Consider the following 18,934-nt stretch of genomic DNA (forward strand, 5'->3'; position numbering starts at 1 on the left):
TGTATTTGTGAAAGCTCGGGCCCATTATGACTGGCTGAGGGAAGCTGGGAACAGTGCGTCTGCGGATTGGGCCCATAAAGAAATACAGCGCGAGGTGAGCCCAGGTTGCAGAGCTAGGTGTCCGGTTAGTCCCACCTCGGAATATGAGAGACGGAGACGCAGGGGGAGGCGAGTACAAGAGGTGGGGGTGGGCAACGTGCACAAACCATCTTTGCGCTTGGGGCAATGACGCAGCTTATGAGGTCATACCGAGGCGCGTCAATTGCTGGTTGAAAACTATTTCCAAACCCCCTCTTTGGCCCACTGGGCCACTGAGAATTTCTGGAAGGGCTCCCTCTCTTCGGAGAGGGTAAAGCCCTACAAATCAATGTAAAGTATTTTCTTATCTGTGCTTACATGTCGACATGTTGGTGTAATTAGATTCCTGGGTTAATGCCTTTTGAGGGATGGAAGCCCTGTGTTTCTAGTGCAAAAAAGCAAAGTCGTTTGTAATATTCCACAAAATCCGGGAATCGAATCGGCTGACATAAATTTTACAACTATAATATTCCACAAAAGCCGGTAGAAGGAAAGTTTGCTTATGTAAAAAAACCTAGTCGTCTGGTTCGAATGCAAAATGGACGTAATTTTTACCATTGTAATATTACATAGATAACAAAAGAAATAACTTAGAAAAATTACTATATAAACAAAAAAGTCCTAGTTAAAAGCTAAGTATGCCATTATAATATTTCATACTTATAGATAACTAGAAAATAACTTTAAAACAAGTAAATAATTGAAAATTTAAATTAGATAAAGAACACCTATACTTACAAGATAGCCGTTGTTTAGGACCTCCAAGCCACAGTCCTCCGCAACACCCTTGTCACCTTCGCTAAGTGCACCCTCTCCAAAAAAAAATTGCTATTTAGTTGTGTGTACATAATTTTATAACGGTAAAAACTATGTAGGTTATAAAAAATGTTGCCACAGACAATTTGCATATAAACAGTATTTCAACATATCATATAAAATCTAGAGTTCAAATGTAGTTCGAACCAGGTAGCTTTTTGTTTTTTCACAGCAAACAACTCGTGGTCGCGAAAGCAATTTTTTCTTCTAGTTCGAACCTTCTTTTTTTTCGAACCACGACAGTCGCGGGAGCTTGAGTTTTTTTTTTTCAGAAGCGCAATGGATGATGGAACTGTTCGCAAATATGCAACTGTTCTCACACAGAGAATATAAATGTGCATTTGCCCCAAGCTTATCAAGTTTGAGTTTTTTTTCATACAAACGTAATAAATGCTCAAGATTCAACTATTCTCATTGTCTGTGAGACCCTTCTTTTTCCTAATCTTTGATTGCATTGCCACTTATGACCTCTTTAAGGAATTTCAGAGAAATTATACATAAATCTTATAGAATTCAGCAGAAAACAGAAAAAAAAAATTCTCACATTCACAATCCAAAAGAGCCTTACTTTAGGACATAGTGAGTGAGTAACATTAAATATATAACACCGTAACCATTTCCAGCCAGAGATGATTTGTTATTTGGTTAAAAGTCAGTGAAACTCTTCTCAATGATCAGACTCATCATCAGGACCGTTCCTGACTTTTTAGGGGTCCGAGGCAAAATCCGAAATGGAGGCCCCATCCATACATAATATATATAATATTTAACATATACAAATTATTATGCACTATTTTTAAATTTATAAGATGACAAATATAAAATATAGCCAAAAACACATACTTATTATCCGATGTCATTAAAAATATCTTCTAACATTTTATGATACAAATCATCGCTTATACTATTAAGACCAATCCATCCAACAACTTCTTTTAGATATATATAATCGCCAAACCATTTAACCTCTCTTAAGAAATTGTTGGCCTTAAATAGTCCAAAAAATATTTCAATTTTAAAAATCTTCTCTCCGTCGATGCAACCATCATGTGTATAGTAAGGGCCCCTTTGGTAGAGCTTATTTTTCAGCTTCGGCTCTGGCTCATGCAAAAGTTGTGCCAAACACCTCTTTTTCAAATGGCTTCACCAGTGAAGTGCTTTTCCAAAATGAACTAGAGGGCATGAGCCAAAAAAAGTGGCTCACCCGGCTTCAGCTCACGTCATTTTTGCACAATAGCCCTCCCACCAGTCCAAATTATTTTTTTGGTCCTACCCTCAATCCCTAGCCACGTACAAGAGAGATCTATAAAAAGTAAACTTATCGGGGACCATAATTAGGGGTACCCTCAAGACGCCTAATTCTCAGCTAGTAACTCCCATCAGCATAAAGCTGCAGAGGCCTGATGGGTATGATTAAGTCAGGGATCAGTCCATACGAGTGACTCGATCACGCTTCACCCGAGCCTAGCCTCGGACTCGGGCAGCCGACCTCGAGGGACTTCCGTCTCACCCGAGGCCCCCCTTTTAACGGCGGACACATCTCCGGCTCGCCCGAGGCCTTGGCTTCGCTAAGAAGCAACCCTGACTAAATCGCCGCACCGACTGACCGAGTTGCAGGGGCATTTAACGCAAAGGTGGCCTGACACCTCTATCCTGACGCGCGCCCCCCGGCAGAGCCGAAGTGACCGTCGTCACTCCGCTGCTCCACTGACCGGTCTGACAGAAGGACAGCGCCGCCTGCGCCACTCCGACTGCAGTGCCGCTCGATAGAGTGAGTCTGACAGGCAGTCAGGCCTCGCCAGGGGCGCCATAGCGAACTCCGCTCCGCCCGACCCCAGGGCTCGGACTCGGGCTAAGACCCGGAAGACGGCGAACTCCGCTCCGCCCGACCCCAGGGCTCGGACTCGGGCTAAGACCCGGAAGACGGCGAACTCCGCTCCGCCCGACCCCAGGGCTCGGACTCGGGCTAAGACCCGGAAGACGGCGAACTCCGCTCCGCCCGACCCCAGGGCTCGGACTCGGGCTAAGACCCGGAAGACGGCGAACTCCGCTCCGCCCGACCCCAGGGCTCGGACTCGGGCTAAGACCCGGAAGACGACGAACTCCGCTCCGCCCGACCCCAGGGCTCGGACTCGGGCTCGGCCCCGGAAGACGACGAACTCCGCCTCGCCCGACCCCAGGGCTCGGACTCCGCCCTGGCCTCTGCTGAACGACTTCCGCCTCGCCCGACCCGGAGGCACGGACTCGGCCTCGGCAACGGAAGACAGATTCGACCCCAGCTTCGGAGGAGCCCCCACGTCGCCCGGCCTCGGGCGCGGGCCCGCCACGTCAATAGGGAGCGCCATCACCACTCTACCCCGAGCCGACTCGGGCCGCAGAGAACAAGACCGGTGTCCCATCTGACCAGCTCCGCCAGATAGGCAATGATGGCGCCTCCCAAGCTCCATGACGGCGGCGGCTCTCAGCTCTCTTACGGAAGCAGGTGGACGTCAGCAAGGACTCGACCGCTCCGACAGCTGTCCTTCCGCCAAAGCTCCGTTGCTCCTCCGACAGCCACGACATCACGCCAGCAGGGTGCCAAGATCTCTCCGGCTGCCACATTGGCATGTACTTAGGGCGCTAGCTCTCCCTCCGCTAGACACGTAGCACTCTGCTACACCCCTCATTGTACACCTGGATCCTCTCCTTACGACTATAAAAGGAAGGACCAGGGCCTTCTTAGATAAGGTTGGCCGCGCGGGATCGAGGACGGGACAGGCGCTCTCTTGGGGCCGCTCGCTTCCCTCATCCGCGTGGACGCTTGTAACCCCCCTACTGCAAGCGCACCCGACCTGGGCGCGGGACGAACACGAAGGCCGCGGGACTTCCACCTCTCTCACGCCCGTCTCCGGCCACCTCGCCTCTCCCCCCTTCGTGCTCGCCCACGCGCTCGACCCATCTGGGCTGGGGCACGCAGCACACTCACTCGTCGGCTTAGGGACCCCCCGGTCTCGAAACGCCGACAGTTGGCGCGCCAGGTAGGGGCCTGCCGCGTGCTGACGAACAGCTTCCCGTCAAGCTCCAGATGGGCAGTCTCCAGCAACCTCTCCGGCCCGGGACGGTGCTCCGTTTCGGGAGTCTTGAGTTCATGTCCTTCGACGGCAGCTACGACATGATACTCCTTCCACCGCCGTGCGACAACGACAATGGTGGCCGACAACCCGCCCGCCGGCGGCGGAATCGACGACATCTTCCCCGCGTGGTGGAAGAACAACATTCGAGCTCGCTCCGTCCTCTCCCCCGCCAACGAAGGAGGAGGCGGCGCAACCAAGGCCAAGCGGGAGGCCGCGCTTCGTCGGCCGTCGAGCGAATCGACGCCCCCGACGCCCAGACGGAAGGCACGCCGGGCGTCGACCTCGCGTTCGAGACGAAGGCAAGCGCCGTCCCCCCGCGACACGCTGATCCCGAGCAAGAAGACGACGCCAGCGCGCTCGCGGAGAGCTTGCAGGACGTCGCCCTTGTACCTGAGATGACGACGCAACCAGTCCCCGATGTGACTACGTCGCTCCGCGTCGACGAAAAGGTACTGACTAATCCCCATCTTACGTCATTTCGACTCGGCCTCAACCCGCCTAGCAACCTTGCTTTGGCGAGCGCTCTCATTGAGGCGAGTGCAACCCCACTGGGGTTTCGTATGCGGTCGCCTTGGGACCGGTTGACGGACATCTCAACCTACGGGCCCTCTGGGTCCGAGGAAGATGACGATCCCAGCATCTGTTGGGATTTCTCTGGACTTGGCAACCCCAGTGCCATGCGGGACTTCATGACCGCATGTAACAACTGCCTCTCCGACTGTTCCGACGGAAGCCGCAGCCTTAACGACGAGGGCTGCGGCCCAAGCCGCGAATGTTTCCACATCGAGCTAGGGGATCCCTCCGAAGGCAACCATCTCGGCATGCCGGAGGACGGTGATCTTCCTAGGCCGGTGCCTCGCGCCGACATCCCGCGGGAGCTAGCTGTGGTCCCCGTTCCGGCGGGGGGTCACGACCCACAACTCGAGCAAGTCCGCGGGGCGCAGGCCAGGCTCAACAAGGGAACAGGAGCGCTTGAGCCGATCCGTCAGGACGTCGGACAGGTATGGGCGGGCCAACCCCCGGCCGGAGAAATACGTCACCTGCCCCAAGGTCTCCAGCACTGCGTCACCAACGATGTCAGGGTCAGGCCGCCGCCCGCATCCAGCGGGGTTGGTCAGAACCTGGCAGCCGCAGCGATGCTCCTCCGCGCGATGCCGGAGCCATCAACTACCGAGGGTCGGCGGATCCAGGGAGAGCTCAAGAATCTCCTGGAAGGCGCTGCGGCCCGACGGGCCGAGAGCACTGCCTCCCGAAGGCAGGGATACCTCTCGGAACCTCATGCCGCGACTTCCCGATTCATGTGGGAAGCCTCGGTCTACACCGGACGCACGCGCAACACCGCGCCTGCGGCCCCGGGCCACCTCGGCAACGAGCACCATCGACGTGACCGTCGGGCCCACCTCGACGAAAGGGTGTGCCGAGGCTACCACCCCAGGCATGGGGGGCGCTACGACAGCGGGGAGGATCGGAGTCCCTCGCCCGAACCACCCGGTCCGCAGGCCTTCAGTCGGGCCATCCGACGGGCGTCGTTCCTGACCCGGTTCTGACCCCCGACTACTATCACGAAGTACTCGGGGGAAACGAGACCGGAACTGTGGCTTGCGGACTACCGCCTGGCCTGCCAACTGGGTGGAACGGACGACGACAACCTCATCATCCGAAACCTCCCCCTGTTCCTCTCCGACACTGCCCGCGCCTGGTTGGAGCACCTGCCTCCGGGGCAGATCTCCAGCTGGGACGACTTGGTCCAAGCCTTCGCCGGCAATTTCCAGGGCACATACGTGCGCCCCGGGAATTCCTGGGACCTTCGAAGCTGCCGGCAACAGCCGGGAGAGTCGCTCCGGGACTACATCCGGCGGTTCTCGAAGCAGCGCACCGAGCTGCCCAACATCACCGACTCGGATGTCATCGGCGCGTTCCTTGTCGGCACTACTTGCCGTGACCTGGTGAGCAAGTTGGGTCGCAAGACCCCCACCAGGGCGAGCGAGCTGATGGACATCGCCACCAAGTTCGCCTCTGGCCAGGAGGCGGTCGAGGCTATCTTCCGAAAGGACAAGCAGCCCCAGGGCCGCCCATCGGAAGAGGCTCCCGAGGCGTCTACTCCGCGCGGCGCCAAGAAGAAGGGCAAGAAGAAGTCGCAATCGAAACGCGACGCCGCCGACGCGGACCTTGTCGCCGCCGCCGAGTACAAGAACCCTCGGAAGCCCCCCGGAGGTGCAAACCTCTTCGACAAGATGCTCAAGGAGCTGTGCCCCTACCATCAGGGGCCCGTCAAGCACACTCTCGAGGAGTGCGCCATGCTCCGGCGCCACTTCCACAGGGTCAGGCCACCCGCGGAGGGTGGCAGGGCCCACGACGACGACAAGAAAGAAGATCACCAAGCAGGAGAATACCCCGAGGTCCGCGACTGCTTCATGATCTACGGTGGGCATGCGGCGAATGCCTCGGCTCGGCATCGCAAGCAAGAGCGCCGGGAGGTCTGCTCGGTGAAGGTGGCGGCGCCAGTCTACCTAGACTGGTCCGACAAGCCCATCACCTTCGACCAGGCTGACCACCCCGACCACGTGCCGAGCCCGGGGAAATACCCGCTCGTCGTCGACCCCGTCATCGGCAACGTCAGACTCACCAAGGTCCTGATGGATGGGGGCAGCTGCCTCAACATCATCTACGCCGAGACCCTCAAGCTCCTGCGCGTCGATCTGTCCTCCATCCGAGCAGGCGCTGCGCCCTTCCACGGGATCATCCCTGGGAAGCGCGTCCAGCCCCTCGGACGACTCGACCTCCCCATCTGCTTCGGAACGCCCTCCAACTTCCGAAGGGAGACCTTGACGTTCGAGGTGGTCGGGTTCCAAGGAGCCTACCACGCGGTACTGGGAAGGCCATGCTACGCGAAGTTCATGGCCGTCCCCAACTACACCTACCTGAAGCTCAAGATGCCGGGCCCCAACGGGGTCATCACCGTCGGTCCCACGTACAAACACGCATTCGAATGCGACGTGGAGTGCGTGGAGTACGCCGAGGCCCTCGCCGAGTCCGAGGCCCTCATCGCCGACCTGGAGAACCTCTCCAAAGAGGTGCCAGATGTGAAGCGTCATGCCGGCAACTTCGAGCCAGCGGAGACGGTTAAGGCCGTCCCTCTCGACCCCCGTGGCGACACCTCCAAGCAGATTCGGATCGGTTCCGGGCTCGACCCCAAATAGGAAGCAGTGCTCATCGACTTTCTCCGCGCAAACGCCGACGTCTTTGCGTGGAGTCCCTCGGACATGCCCGGCATACCGAGGGATGTCGCCGAGCACTCGCTGGATATTCGGGCCGGAGCCCGACCCGTCAGACAGCCTCTGCGCCGATTCGACGAGGAGAAGCGCAGAGCGATAGGCGAGGAGATCCACAAGCTAATGGCAGCAGGGTTCATCAAAGAGGTATTCCATCCCGAATGGCTTGCCAACCCTGTGCTTGTGAGGAAGAAAGGGGGGAAATGGCGGATGTGCGTAGACTACACTGGTCTCAACAAAGCATGTCCGAAGGTTCCCTACCCTCTGCCTCGCATCGATCAAATCGTGGATTCCACTGCTGGGTGCGAAACCCTGTCCTTCCTCGATGCCTACTCAGGGTATCACCAAATCCGGATGAAAGAGTCCAACCAGCTCGCGACTTCTTTCATCACGCCGTTCGGCATGTACTGCTATGTCACCATGCCGTTCGGTTTGAGGAATGCGGGCGCGACGTACCAGCGGTGCATGAACCATGTGTTCGGCGAACACATCGGTCGCACAGTCGAGGCCTACGTCGATGACATCGTAGTCAAGACAAGGAAGGCTTCCGACCTCCTCTCCGACCTTGAAGTGACATTCCGATGTCTCAAGGCGAAAGGAGTCAAGCTCAATCCTGAGAAGTGTGTCTTCGGGGTGCCCCGAGGCATGCTCCTGGGGTTCATCGTCTCCGAGCGAGGCATCGAAGCCAACCCGGAGAAGATCGCAGCCATCACCAGCATGGGACCCATCAAGGACTTAAAAGGCGTACAGAGGGTCATGGGATGTCTTGCGGCCCTGAGCCGCTTCATCTCACGCCTCGGCGAAAGAGGTCTGCCTCTGTACCGCCTCTTAAGGAAGGCCGAGTGTTTCGCTTGGACCCTTGAGGCCGAGGAAGCCCTCGGGAACCTGAAGGCGCTCCTTACAAAGGCGCCTGTCTTGGTGCCCCCAGCTGATGGAGAAGCCCTCTTGGTCTACGTCGCCGCTACCACTCAGGTGGTTAGCGCCGCGATTGTAGTCGAGAGGCAAGAAGAAGGGCATGCATTGCCCGTTCAGAGGCCAGTCTACTTCGTCAGCGAAGTACTGTCCGAGACCAAGATCCGCTACCCACAAGTTCAGAAGCTGTTGTATGCTGTGATCCTGACAAGGCGGAAGTTACGACACTACTTCGAGTCTCATCCGGTAACTGTGGTGTCATCCTTCCCCCTGGGGGAGATCATCCAGTGCCGAGAAGCCTCGGGCAGGATCGCAAAGTGGGCGGTGGAAATCATGGGCGAAACAATCTCGTTCGCCCCTCGGAAGGCCATCAAGTCCCAGGTGTTGGCGGACTTCGTGGCCGAATGGGTCGACACCCAGCTGCCGACGGCTCCGATCCAACCGGAGCTCTGGACCATGTTTTTCGACGGGTCGCTGATGAAGACGGGAGCCAGCGCGGGCCTGCTCTTCATCTCGCCCCTTGGGAAGCAACTACGCTACGTGCTCCGCCTCCATTTCCCGGCGTCCAACAATGTGGCCGAGTACGAGGCTCTGGTCAACGGGTTGCGGATCGCCATCGAGCTAGGGGTCAGACGCCTCGACGCCCGCGGTGACTCGCAGCTCGTCATCGACCAAGTCATGAAGAACTCCCACTGCCGCGACCCGAAGATGGAGGCCTACTGCGATGAGGTTCGGCGCCTGGAAGACAAGTTCTTCGGGCTCGAGCTCAACCACATCGCTCGGCGCTACAACGAGACTGCAGACGAGCTGGCTAAAATAGCCTCGGGGCGAACGACGGTCCCCCCGGACGTCTTCTCCCGGGATCTGCATCAACCCTCCGTCAAGATCGACGACGCTCCCGAGCCCGAGGCACCCTCGGCACAGCCCGAGGTACCCTCGGCCCCCGAGGGCGAGGCATTGGACGTCGAGGAAGGGCAGAGCGGGGCCACGCCTGATCAAGATTGATAGGCCTCGTACCTGCAATATCTCCGCCGAGGAGAGCTACCCCTCGACCAAGCCGAGGCTCGGCGGGTAGCGCGACGCGCCAAGTCGTTCGTCTTGCTGGGCGATGAGGGGGAGCTCTACCACCGCAGCCCCTCGGGCGTCCTCCAGCGATGCATCTCCATCGCCGAAGGTCAGGAACTCCTGCAAGAAATACACTCGGGGGCTTGCGACCATCATGCAGCACCCCGAGCCCTTGTCGGGAATGCTTTCCGGCAAGGCTTCTACTGGCCAACGGTGGTGGCTGACGCCACTAGAATTGTCCGCACCTGCGAAGGGTGCCAATTCTATGCGAAGCAGACCCACCTGCCCGCTCAGGCTCTGCAGACGATAACCATCACCTGGCCCTTTGCTGTATGGGGTCTGGACCTCGTCGGTCCCTTGCAGAAGGCGCCCGGGGGCTACACGCACCTGCTGGTCGCCATCGACAAATTCTCCAAGTGGATCGAGGTCCGACCCCTGAACAGCATCAGGTCCGAGCAGGCGGTGGCGTTCTTCACCAACATCATCCATCGCTTCGGGGTCCCAAACTCCATCATCACCGACAACGGTACCCAGTTCACCGGCAAAAAATTCTTGGATTTTTGCGAAGATCACCACATCCGGGTGGACTGGGCCGTCGTGGCTCATCCCATGTCGAATGGGCAAGTGGAGCGTGCCAACGGCATGATTCTACAAGGGCTCAAGCCCCGGATCTACAACGGCCTCAACAAGTTCGGCAAGAGATGGATGAAGGAACTCCCCTCGGTGGTCTGGAGCCTGAGGACAACGCCAAGCCGAGCCACGGGTTTCACGCCGTTCTTCCTGGTCTATGGGGCCGAGGCCATCTTACCCACTGACCTGGAATACGGCTCCCCGAGGGCGAGGGCCTACAACGAACAAAGCAACCAAGCTAGCCGAGAAGACTCGCTGGACCAGCTGGAGGAGGCTCGGGACAAGGCCTTACTACACTCGGCGCGGTACCAGCAGTCCCTGCGACGCTACCACGCCCGAGGGGTCTGGTCCCGAGACCTCCAGGTGGGCGATCTGGTGCTTCGGCTGCGGCAAGACGCCCGAGGGAGGCACAAGCTCACGCCCCCTGGGAGGGGCCATTCGTCATCTCCAAAGTCCTGAAGCCCGGAACATACAAGCTGGCCAATAATCAAGGCGAGATCTACGGCAACGCTTGGAACATCAAACAGCTACGTCGCTTCTACCCTTAAGATGTTTTCAAGTTGTTCATATACCTCGCACCCACGCAAAAGTTTAGTCATCAAGGAAGGGTCGGCCTCGCCTCGGCAAAGCCCGACCCTCCCTCGGGGGCTAAAAGGGGGGAGACCCCCTCTGCGTCGAATTTTTCCCTCGAAAAAAGATCTCTTTTTAGCAGAATTTCTTCCGTGCTTTTTGACTACTTCGAAAAGCGGATCCTGGAAACGACGGAGTACACGTAAGCAGCCAAGGCTGACCGAGCTGAGGGACTCCTACGCCTCCGGGATACGGATACCTCACTCATCACCTTCTGCGATAAGTAACTCGCGTTCGGATAAAGTGACTCTGTGGACCGAACAAGTCTTCACGTTCGGAAGCCCTTCTGCCAAAGTGGTCCTTCAAGCTTTCTCGACTAAGTCGGAGACAGGGCCTCATGGACGGGCGAAGGCACGCGTAAGCGGCAAGGCCGACCGAGCCGAGGGACTCCTACGCCTCCGGGATACGGATACCTCACTCATCACCTTCCGCGAGAAGCAACTCTTGCCCGCACAAACATCCCTGTTACCGACGAAAAGTCCAGATGCTCGGAATAAGGGGAAAAGAGACGCAGCTTTGCAAGCGCAGCGAGGGTGTGTTTTCTGGCCTCAGCGGCCGCAGAAGGCACACGCTACAAGACGATCTGATCCTGCAGGCTCAGGTCTTCACGCTGAAGGGGGCCGTAGCACCCTCGGCGTCGACGACGTCTTCAGCAAGGTCCGACCCAGCCTCGGACGGCGACGCGATCCGAGGACTTCTCCGGGAATCCGGCCCGAGCAGGCGGCTCGGCCGGCTACCCCCGGGGCCTCGGCCAACCATCTTCCAAGGGCGCTAGCCCGACCCGAGGCCTCGGCTGATCGACTCCGGCGTCGGATCCGCTGACGGACAACCCGACTAGGCTCCGGCCAACCAGGTTCCCATTTTCGAGCCAACTCCGCCCCTGTTCGTACTAATACCGCTACCCCTGGCCTCGGCTCGTCGAAGAGCGGCCGAGGGGTCTCTTTAACTAAGCTAGAGGAGCCTCAGACAACAAGGCCGATCGAGCCGAGGGATTCCTACGCCTCCGGGATACGGATACCTCACTCGTCACCTTGACACGGGGCGACTCATGCTTGGTGAAGCGGTACAGATAATCAACAGGCGAGACTTAGTGCTCGAAAATGAGGAAAAAACACGGCTCCGTGCCGAAATTACATACATGTTCAGGCCTCGACAGCCACAATGAACAAAAACCCTGGCAATCGAAATGCCATTACAAACGGAACTCCGGTTCCCCCTCCGCAGGCACGAACAACCCCACTCCATGGGGAAAGGCCTGCGGAGCAACAGAAGACTGACGAGCGGCTCGCCGCCGCCCGTTCTGACTGCGACAACAACCACTCGTCCCGTCGCATTAACTCCGCGGCAGGACAGGCGGCGCTTCTGGCAGGGGAAGCGGACGACGCTTCGCCTTCGCCGTAATAACCGCGCCAAAAAAGGTACGCCACGTCGTTCGATTTCATATCCTTTTCCCTTTTTCCTCTTTCTCTATCTCTTGCAACAGGGACCGGGAAAGGGGGATACCCCGAAAAGGATCCTTCCCTGTGAAGGAACCGGGCTCCGAGCCCCCCTACTGATCAGAGGTTCGAAGGCTGGCCCTCCGAAGGGTTCAATAGTCGCCTCAGATCGCGTGGGCCCGACACCCACTACTGGTCAGGGGTTCGAAGGCCGGCCCCCCGAAGGGCTCCATGGCCGCCTCAGGCTACTCGGGCTCCGCGCCCATTACTGATCAGAGGTTCGAAGGCTGGCCCCCGAAGGGTTCACAGTCGCCTCAGACGCCGAGCGAGGGATGACCAGGGGTACGTTCGATACATAACCGAGGCTCGGGCTGCGCTCCCGAGGTACCCTAGGACATTTCCGAGACCAGCGGGAGCGATCTTGTAACGGAATCCCATCGGAGGGAGGCATCGAGCCCTCGGACCCCGTCGCCAGGGGACCGGGTCCGGCAGATCACCCGCAGGTACTTTTGGGCGTGCCTCTGGGCCCCTAGCCAACCCCCAACGAACGGGGCACGAACGTCCACTCGGATTACCCGCTTGCAGCTCACCGGAGACACCATGTTCGGTGCCCATCGAGGGTAACATGGCGCACTCCCCCCTCCTCCTTGCGGAAAGGCGACGCAGGGGCGTATGTAAAAAGTCGAGTCTGTCCCTGATCGTCCTCTCGCCCTGTGCGGAGGCTCGGGGGCTGCTCTCGCAAACCCGGCTCCGGCCGAACCGTTGACAGCGTCAACATACCAGCCCGAGAACTTGGGCCCCGACCGTGCACCCGGGCTACGGCCAGTTCGCATGAGGGAACGACCAGACCAGCCGAAGCGTTACGCAAGGCATTAAGACCTCGAAGGAGTGAAACCACTCCTCCGAGGCCTCGGGGGCTACACCCGGCGGGTGCGCTCGCGCGCACCCACCGGAATAAAATGCAACCGAGGAAGGCTGGTCCCCTTGCAAAAAAGTGCGACGAAAGCCTCCAAGCGAGTGCTAACACTCCCTTCGAGGCTCGGGGGCTACTGTCGGGGACCATAATTAGGGGTACCCTCAAGACGCCTAATTCTCAACTGGTAACCCCCATCAGCATAAAGCTGCAGAGGCCTGATGGGTATGATTAAGTCAGGGATCAGTCCATACGAGTGACTCGATCACGCTTCACCCGAGCCTAGCCTCGGACTCGGGCAGCCGACCTCGAGGGACTTCGTCTCACCCGAGCCCCCCCTTTTAACGGCGGACACATCTCCGGCTCGCCCGAGGCCTTGGCTTCGCTAAGAAGCAACCCTGACTAAATCGCCGCACCGACTGACCGAGTTGCAGGGGCATTTAACGCAAAGGTGGCCTGACACCTCTATCCTGACGCGCGCCCCCCGGCAGAGCCGAAGTGACCGTCGTCACTCCGCTGCTCCACTGACCGGTTTGACAGAAGGACAGCGCCGCCTGCGCCACTCCGACTGCAGTGCCGCTTGAAAGTCGCCTAGAGGGGGGGTGAATAGGCGGAACCTGAAAATTAAAACTTTATCCCCCAACTAGATCCCTTGATTAGTGGTTAGAACAAGATATACAAATATCGGAGAATAGAAACTAAGTTCTTGCTTGAAAGGAGTATTGCTAAATAATGCGGGAGAGATAAATCAATACAACTAATAAGTTATAGAATAACAAAGCAAGTACCCTTAGATGAGAGGAGCACTAGAACAAGTTCTTTCTTGCAACGAGTTGCTTCACTAAATGGAAATTTAGCTTGAAGCAATACCAAATGAAATTAGCAAATAATGGTGCAAGAAAACTTAGAGCAAGGGAAAGCAAACAAATCACAAGCAATAAACACAATAGACACGGGTGATTTGTTTTACCGAGGTTCGGCCCTCGAAGGCCTAGTCCTCGTTGAGGAGTCCACTTAAGGACGAGTCTTTTTCAACCCTTTCCCTCTCTCCCCTGATCACACAAGGATCGGTGAGCTCTTCTTCTTCTCAAGGATCACTCTCGATCCCACAAGGACCACCACAATCTTTGGTGTCTCTTGCTAGCTTTTACAAGCCTCCAAAACTTTGGAGGAAGTTCAATGGGAGTCAAAACTCCACGCGCAAATGAACACAAAGATGAAGCACACACTATCTCTCAATGAATCTCACAAGGCACTAGTGCTAAACTCAAATGAGTAGCTCTCTTTTGTTTGCTCTCTCTTTTGTGGCACTTGTGTTGGTTGTAGTGGTCTAAATCTTGTGTATAGGATGGATCAATGAATATATGTGGTTGGGAGGGCTTGAGTATGTCAACTAGATGACTTGGAATGTTGCTTGGGCTCCCACGCCTTGAAGTGGCCGGTTGGGGTGGTATTTATAGCCACCAATCAAAATGTAGCCGTTGGAGAAGACTGCCTGTCGTATGGTGCACCGGACAGTCCGGTGCACACCGGACATGTCCGGTGCGACAGCCACGTCACCCGACCGTTAGGGTTCCGACCGTTGGAGAGCTGACTTCTGGGCCCGCCTGGATGTCCGGTGGCGCACCGGACATGTACTGTGGAGTGTCCGGTGCGCCATGCCACGCGTGCTTGACTTCTGCGCGCTCTGTCACGCATTAAATGCGCTGGCAGGTGACCGTTGGCGCCGAAGTAGCCGTTGCCCCGCTGTCACACCGGACAGTCCGGTGTACACCGGACAGTCCGGTGAATTATAGCGGAGCAGCCGAAGTGAATTCCCGAGGCTGCCGAGTTCGCGAGGCCGCTCATCCTTGGAGCACCGGACACTGTCCGGTGTACATCGGACAGTCCGGTGTACATCGGACAGTCCGGTGAATTATAGCGCGCCGGCTTCCGAGAATTCCCGAAGGTGAAGAGTTTAAAGTCGACCTTCCCTGGTGCACCGGACACTGTCCGGTGGTGCACCGGACAGTCCGGTGCACCAGACCAGGGTGCCTTCGGTTGGCCCTTTGCTCCTTTGTTTGAACCCAATACTTGGTCTTTTTATTGGCTAAGTGTGAACCTTTGGCACCTGTATAACTTATACACTAGAGCAAACTAGTTAGTCCAAATATTTGTGTTGGGCAATTCAACCACCAAAATTAATTAGGGACTAGGTGTAAGCCTAATTCGCTTTCAATCTCCCCCTTTTTGGTGATTGATGCCAACACAAACCAAAGCAAATGTAAAAGTGCATAATTGAACTCGTTTGCATAATGTAAGTGTAAAGGTTGCTTGGAATTGAGCCAATATAACTACTTACAAGGTATGCATGGATTGTTTCTTTCTTATTTAACATTTTGGACCACGCTTGCACCACATGTTTTGTTTTTGCAAACTCTTTTGTAAATCCTTTTCAAAGTTCTTTTGCAAATGGTCAAAGGTAAATGAATAGGATTTTGCAAAGCATTTTCAAGATTTGAAATTTTCTCCCCCTGTTTCAAATGCTTTTCCTTTGACTAAACAAAACTCCCCCTAAAGGAGATCCTCCTCTTAGTGTTCAAGAGGGTTTTGATATATCATTTTTGAAATACTACTTTCTCCCTTTTTTGAACACAATAGGATACCAATTGATAAATACTCTTGGAAAACACTAAGTTTTGGAAATTGGTGGTGGTGCAGTCCTTTTGCTTTGGGCTCATACTCTCTCCCCCTTTGGCATGAATCGCCAAAAACGGAATTATTAGAGCCCTAATCCTAACTACTTGCTCTCCTTTGGCAAAGAAAACATATGAGTGAAGATTATACCAAAGATGGAGGGGCATTGTGGAGTGATGGCGAAGGGTAGATAATATCGATAGAGTAGAGTGGAAGCTTTGTCTTTGCCGAAGACTCCAATTCCCTTTCAATTGTACCTATGACTTGGTTTGAAATTCACTTGAAAACACATTAGTCATAGCATATAAAAGGGATATGATCAAGAGGATATTTTAAATTAAGCATGATCATAGTTCTATATAACATAGATTGCTCCCCCTAAATATGTGCGAGAGGAAAACATATGTTTGGCCTCAAATGCCAATTGCACATAATTAGATAAATGAGAACATATCTATATCATACAGAATGTGAAGTGCATTGTGTCATAGTATAAGTGTAATGCTCATGACAGTTTATGCACTTATGAAAGCATGTTGTAAATATTTCAAGCTTTTCCCTTAAGGATTTCAAAGAGGCTTAAGGACCATCCACCTTTGGAATAAAGGCAGCTTATCCTCGTTACAAGGTTAAGCTTTAAGCTCTTTGACAAATAAATCACTTCATCTAGTTTCAACAAAGATGCACTAAAGCATGAATGAATTTTTGAGAAGTTAAACTAGATATGAAGCAGGGATATGCATGGACATGCTTTCTCTTCCTTTTATACAAGATATGCAAGGAATGTATAGAAAAGGAAGATTTAGGTACAAGTTTAAATGAAAGGAGATAGTTTTACCTTTATGTACCTTTACATAGGGACACTCTCTTCATTGTGCTTTGTCCTTGGTCTTAGATGCTTAAGACCTATTCTTAATGACAATATATGGAAATATTTTGCACAAGAGAGAGTTCTACAACTAGTGATCTTTTCAAGTTATTGTTAGCATATATCAAATGGATCACAAGTTGCATAAATGTATCATGAATTCCCCTTCTAACTTAGTGCATATCAAGAGAGATATCGGTTGATAGTATATACGGCACTAAGAAGCATGATTGTTGATTGAAGTCATTCAATGATCAAACAAATAACAGATGTGATCAAATGAACAACATACACATTAGATTACCAATTAAGCTTAGAGTAGGAGAATCCAGCAAATATGCTACTTTGGAGTGAAAGACAAGAATTTAAAAAATAGTAGCATATTTCATGAGAAACTTATTCTCAGGCAAGAGACTATATGAAATTACTGAGATAAAGCAATAGTCTCAACAAAATCAAGATATATGAATAGACTCCCCCTAAAGATATGCATGGATGATTTACTTTAAAAACAAATAGGGAGAAGCATTATACATCTTGATCAAGGCTCATTAAATTTTGCAATAACAACTTAAGCCTAGTAATCTCATAATGAAAGTATTTAGAATACTCACAACCACACCATTTATTGTTTTGAAGACCTTATTATCCAAGTAGGTGTTGTTGTTCTTGATGTCCTCCTCTTTCATTTGAGAGTCCTCCCTTTGTAGTTGTTTCCTTTTCCTTTCAAACTTATTGAAAATACTCAAGAAAGATGTTAATAGCACAAGGGAGTATATGATAAAAGATGATTTCTTTAGATAGAAAATATAGACAGTTCATCATTCATAAGTCACACAGACATGAAGTAAAATCCTTAACATTAGTACACATTAACAGAAACGAGGAATGAGCACCTTTTTAATCATTTTTGATCAATCAAAGGAATTTTACTTTTTCATATTGAATTTATTATCATGACTTAGAAGCGCATCAATATGAGAATGGATATAGCAAAGGCATGAATTAGATTCTAATGGACAAGCGCATTTATGAAAATGATATTGAATGCATACTTAGTTAATTTCGGTCCAATAAAGAATCTATTCCTCACAAGGGTAGAATATGATAATTTAGATTAAATACCCATTGAGATGGGAACCAAACTTAAGAAGAGGAGTTCCCATACCTTTGCTTTTTACCTTTCTTCCTTTGGGTGAAGATCAACCCATGAGGCTTGTGCACTTTCTTTCTTGTAGATTTTCATAATTGAACTCAAGAGAAATGTTAGTAGCAACACAAGCACTAGTTTCCATTTTTGTAATCATTTTGATAAGGAATGGGAAGCTAGATTACTAAAACATGGAAACTTCATAGCATGAACTAGATTATCCATAGATGATGTTATGCTCAATTTTAACTTATAAAACAAGCATAAATAATCCTTTAAGATTATGGGAATAAATTTAGTTCATGATATGGAAAGCGATAAATGTGAAAGAATCAAATCCAATTTAAGTAAGTAGAAACACATCATAAACATTTGGATTTATATTTTTTTTTCTTTTCATGTTAGATTACACGCTTCTAAAGAGAAACTTATTCTCTACATGTGAGACTACTTGGGTTACTTAGATAAAAATCATTAGTCTCACTATTTTAGTTATAGAGAGAGTTTTCCTTTTACAAGTGTCCTAAGGATTTGAATTCCTTACATGACACCTTATTCTTTTAAGAACATTAAATATCTCTCTATATCTAGAATCATGGCAATAACAAGATAATTAGAGGAAGAATATGCCATGACATACTTGCAACAAATTAAAGCATGTAGATTGCCATAGAATGGAAATGATGAATGTGCAAACTACCATATGAGAGGAAATTCTTCAAAGAATGGTAATATCAATTTAAAGACATTTAAAGTGCTTCAAATTTTCTATGTGACTACACAAGACACATAAGAAATGATATTTTAAATACTTGCACTTAAAAGATAAGTGTTACCACCCTTTGGCTTTCCTCCATGTTGTAGGCCTTGATTTTTTCGCATAAGATAATTCTTTATTTCCTACAACATCAATAACTTCCTCGAGATGATATGAGTTTAAGATGTAGTAGTTTGAAGAATAACCTTGGGTCAATCACGGATATAGATTATTGAAGATTGATAGCTTGAATGGACTCTCTCAAGCACCCCAAGGCTTCATATCATCTCCTTCTCCTACAAATGTTGTCAAGCATATTTTGGTACCCATCGCTTGATGGGTCCATCATGGTTAGTCAACAAAGATCTAGGAACCCAAAAGTCCTTTGTGTTAGCACTAGGTAAACTCATTACCTTTCTAGCACAAGTTGCAATTTTGGGTTGCCTAGTTACATGAGAATCAATTGACAAGTTAGGAGTGAAATTGTTACCAATGGGACAATCCTTGCATTGATGTCCCTTCTTACGGCATGTGTAGCAAAGGCGTTTTCCAAGATTTGACGTTTTCTTCTTTCCTTGTTTGTTGCCTGCTACATGGTTAGTAAAAACTTTCTTTTCT

The 18,934-nt window shown here is 52.3% G+C and overlaps 1 non-coding gene across 1 annotated transcript; it reads left to right on the top strand.

The window, feature by feature from the left end:
- Nucleotides 1–207: 207 nt before the first annotated feature.
- Nucleotides 208–357, top strand: LOC111590245 (U4 spliceosomal RNA). Its single transcript, XR_004852944.1, has one exon. It is a non-coding gene; the product is annotated as a U4 spliceosomal RNA (small nuclear RNA).
- The last annotated feature ends 18,577 nt before the right edge of the window (nt 358–18,934 follow it).

Source organism: Zea mays, chromosome 9 (genome assembly GCF_902167145.1).
Source record: "Zea mays cultivar B73 chromosome 9, Zm-B73-REFERENCE-NAM-5.0, whole genome shotgun sequence".
Classification (NCBI taxonomy): domain Eukaryota; kingdom Viridiplantae; phylum Streptophyta; class Magnoliopsida; order Poales; family Poaceae; genus Zea; species Zea mays.